We start from the raw sequence: 4664 nt of genomic DNA, 5'->3' as shown, positions 1-4664 counted from the left end.
GGATTCTAGGCAGGTGCTCTACCACTGAGCCACACCCCAGCCCCTCACTGGGGGATTCTAGGCAGGTGCTCTGCCATGATACTATATTCCACGTCTTCTTTTTTTCTTACTTTGAGACATGGTTTTATTAAGTTGCTCAGCCTTGCCTTAAACCCACTCAGTAATCCAAATAGTCCTCGAACTTGGAATCTTTCTGCTTCTGTCTCCCAGGTAGCTGGACTAGTAGGTGTGCATCGCCAGGCTTAAGTGTGCAAGTGCATTTTTTGCAAGAGAAAAAGTGTTAACAAACACTGAGTGACTGGCTTGAGCTCACACAAAGGAGAACCCAGAATTCCTACCCAAGTGTTGTATGAGGCCACTTGTTCATTTCCCAGCTGCCCAGACTCCTGAAATAATCACACAGAAACTGTATTAATTAAATCACTGCTTGGCCCATTAGCTGTAGCTTCTTATTGGCTAACTCTTACATCTTAATTTAACCCATCTCCATTAATCTGTGTATCACCAGGAGGGCGTGGCCTACTAGCAAAGTTTCAGCATGTCTGTCTCTGGCTGCAGCTCCATGGCTTCTCCCTGACTCTGTCTCCTTTCTCCCAGCATTCAGTTTAGTTTTTCCCACCTAGCTCTACTCTAGCCTATCAGGCCAAGCCAATTTTCTTTATTCATTAATGGCATTACAACATACAGAGGAGAATCCCACATCACTCAAGTCCCTCTAAGGCCAGTTATGGGTCTACTTCCCCTCCTCCTCCTCCTTCTTCTCTTTCCCTCTCATTTCTCCTCCACCTCCTCTTCCACCACCCTACTACCCCCCTTCTCTCCCTCTTTCTCCACCTCCTTTTTAACCTCCTTCTCTGATTCTTCCTTTCTTCCTTCTGTTCCTCCTCCTTCCTCCACTCCTTCCTCTGTCCTCCTCCTTTCTGTTCTTCCTCACCTCTCCCTGTGTATAGGAGAGGTCAGTTCACGGTGTTACCAAGCCACGGACTCCCTGGGTTTTGACCTTACTCATTTTCTTTGCATTAGAATCCACCCATGCCTGGCTGTAGAAATTCAAGAGTGGTTTTGCATAGAAGGGAGTTTTAGATCTCTGTGATACTGGCATCAAAGGTTAAATGATAAGTTCTTTAAATTGATCTATTCTGAGATGATCTCTCTAAGACTGTTGGTCATGGAGTCTCTTGCATGCTCCATCCCAGCTCCTATTAGAGGTGGAAAGTGTTCATGGTTGGTGTCTGGGGGAGGTGGGAAATATTTTTGGTGATGCAGTTCTTGACTTTTCATAATGCTTCCCCAGAACTGTGAATATGCAAGCACGGAGATCTCAGGCACAGGACATGACTAGGCTCTATCTAGATTCTGGACCTTCTCCCAGACAATTCAGTGTTTGAGATCTCAAGGGCAGGAGCTGATGAAACTCTTGGCCAAGAGTGTCTTGACATGCAGGACTTAGGACTCTGAACCAGAGGCCAGCTTATATCTATGAGTGGGCTCAGAATGGCTGTGTGGGAAGTTTGGTCAGGTGTTTGATTACTTTTGCCATGGCTGTGGCAAAGGCCCAACACAGAGCCACTTCAAGGAGAGACGATTATTTCAGTCCTAGTTTTGATTGAGGAGCTATGGCCCACCATGGTGGGGAAGGCATATTGGTAGACGCTTAGGAAGAGAGTGGGATGAACGGAAGTGGTCACTTCACTCTCTTTCTTTTTATTCAGTCGGGGACCTCAATCTTTGGGATGGTGCAACCCGTAGATAAGTGGGATTTCCCACCTTAAGTAAAGCAAGTTCTTTCCTCCCACCCTCTATCCTTTTTACATTTTTTTCTTTGTATTCCAGGCTGATATGAAATCCATGATCCTCCTGCCTCAGTGCTGGAATTGCAGCTGTGTGCCTCCAAGGCCAATACTAAGTTGCTCTATTGAGATCTAAGCTGCAACCCTTTACAAAGATGATGCCCGGAGAGCGAGCAGTCCTGAATTGTAAGAGCCCCGGCTCCTTTATTTGGAAGCTTAAAGAATGCTCTTCTGTCTCTGTCCATGCTCTGGGATCTGGGGGAATCTTGGGATGCCTTTTCACTTCCATCTATGTTACTGTGATAAAACACCATGACCAAAAACTACTTAGAGGAAAGGGCTTGACTTCTGCTCACAATCCTAGGTTTATAGTTCATCTTTGTTGACACACCAATGATCTTCAAACAGTACATCCACAGTCAAGAGCAGAGGAAAATGAAAGCGAACATGAGTCCTTCACTCTTAGGCCAGTCAGGACCTCCGCCTAGGGAATGGCGCTGCCCACAGTAGGTTGGATCATCCCACAGCAATTAAGACAATCCCCCACAAACACGCCCACAGGCCAACTTGATCTAGCAAGTCCCTCATGGTGACTCTTTTCCCAAGCCATGCCAGGTTGTGTCAAGTTGACAAAGCTAACTGTCCGAGAATTGGTCTTGAGTGACTCCTGGGTGGTCAATAGTGCAGTTGGATACCTCAAAAACTGGGACAGAGCCACCCACTTAGTTTTGTCAAAACACAGCCAAGTAAACAGCTCCACTCTTCTGGGGTGGTGCTGCGGGCCAATCTGAAGGAAGCTGTTCTCTCTGGGGAGAAGTGAATGTGCACTATTGATATATAAGCTAAAAATAACCAATCTTCCAAACAAAGTGTTTTTAGTATTTTGAAATGAAAATGTGTAGACAAAGCAGGGATCTAGAATGTATGACTCATTAAATTGCCGACTCTCAAAGCAATGGAAATTCAAAGGGCATTTCTCTCTCTCTGTTTCTCCCTCCCACCCCTGTTCTGAACAGTTTGGAGACTCTCTCCATAAACAGGTCCCACAAACTGCCCCGTGGCCTTATGTTCCTACTCAGCAAGAGGCGAAGGGAACTCAGCTTCTCCTTGCACCATTGCTCAGATGGCTTTGGTTCTTAGGTTGGTGTCAACCACCCAAGTAGCCCCTTGAAAAGGCCACCTGTCTTTCCTCTTGTGTCTCCCCTTCCCCCATGAGAGCCCAGGCACTTCCATGGTCCCTATGCTGGGTTCTGCTCTCTTCCCCCAGTGTTTGCTCAGTGCTACTCAACTTATCAGACCTAAGAAGGCTGCTGCAGCATTGAGCATCTCTGAGGCAGCTGGTTTCAGGGGAGAGTACACGAGGTGCTGTAGTAAGATGGGGTGGTGGGCTCTCTGGCTCATCCTTGGATTTTAATGGAAGGACTGGGTCTGGGTATTGGAGTTCTCTCTCCTTTTCCCCCTTCTTCCCTCTCTTCCTCCCTCCCTCCCTCCCATTTTCTCTTCCTCCCTCCTGCCCATGCCCCTTTCTCTCTCTCTCTGTGTGTATGTGACCGTGTAGGTCAGAGGACAATGTACTCAGGAGCTGTCCCCTTGTTTTTTGAGACAGAATCTCTCACTTGCCTGGAGCCTGTTGGTTAGGCTGGGCTGGATGGCCAGTGAGCCCCAGGAATCCTCTCATCTCTACCACCCTGCACTTGGATTGCGTGGCCATGCCACCACACCTGGCTTTTTCTGTGGGTGCTAGGGAGTCAAACTCTGATCCTCATGCTTGCAAGGCTATAGGCACTTCGCTGAGTGCCCTGTCTCAGCAATAACTAGCTAACTAACTAGCTAACTAACTAACTAACTAACTTTTGAGACAGGGTCTTGTATATTCGATGCTAGCCTCAAATTTGCTATGTGCCATGTAGCCAAGGATGATCAAGAATTTCTGATCCTTTTACTGCTGCCTCTCAACTACTGGGATTTCAAGTGCGCATTGCATAAACCATGCCTGCTTTTTCGGGTTAGCTTGGCTTATGGAGTTACTGGCTGTGGAACCCAGGGTTGTGCATCCCAGGCAAGCTCTTTACTGTCTGAGTTATACTCCCAGCCCCGGAACACTGATGTTCTAGGTAAGAGTTTTCTAAAGCCTTATAGGAAATTCTAGTACTTAAAATAGAGGCAAAGACACTGGTTGGAGCTGTGTGTGCATGTGTGTGTGTGTGTGTATGTGTGTGTTTGAGAAGGAGGATCCCCCCTTCCCTGGGTGGGCCTGAGGGGCAGCAAGATGATTTGCTAGAGGTTTTGTTAGTTACTTTTGTGTAACTGAGACTGACATACTTATTATAGTAATGGCTTGGCTCATGGTTTTGGAGTATACTCTGGTTGCAGAACACGACAGCAGTTGTCACTGCTGTGTGACAACACATGATATGTATGATAAACTCCAATGTTAGATGAAGGGCAGTAAGAGATGAACACATGTGTTAGTAAGATAGAACAGTCTAAACGATACATCGTGCTAAGGCTCCTGATTTTCCACACCCCCACCTTCAATAAGCACAAAGACCTGAGTTCAGGTCCTCAGAAACCATGTAAAAAGTTGGGCATAATAGTGCTTTTCGGTAAGCCAAGTTTTAGGGAGTCTGAGACAGGAGGATCCCTGGGGCTAGCCTAACCAAACTGGTGAGCTCCAGGTTCAGTGAGAGACCCTATCTTACAAAAATAAGGTAGTATGCCGTGCCTGGTGGTGTACAGCTTTAATTCCAAAACTGGAGAGGCAGAAACAGGCAAATCTCTGTGAGTTTGAGAGCAGCCTGCTCTACATAGTGAGTTTCAGGACAACCGGGGCTATAGAGAGAGAGCTTGTCTTGAAACCCACCTACCCCCCCC

At 47.0% G+C, this 4664-nt stretch overlaps 1 protein-coding gene across 2 annotated transcripts in view; it reads left to right on the top strand.

Moving 5' to 3' along the window:
• The window catches only part of Caln1 (calneuron 1), a 463165-nt gene that overhangs the window by 35806 nt on the left and 422695 nt on the right, over positions 1-4664 (top strand). The window lies entirely within an intron of this gene.

Source organism: Microtus ochrogaster, chromosome 2 (genome assembly GCF_000317375.1).
Source record: "Microtus ochrogaster isolate Prairie Vole_2 chromosome 2, MicOch1.0, whole genome shotgun sequence".
NCBI lineage: Eukaryota > Metazoa > Chordata > Mammalia > Rodentia > Cricetidae > Microtus > Microtus ochrogaster.
This window is presented reverse-complemented; position numbering and strand designations above follow the sequence as displayed.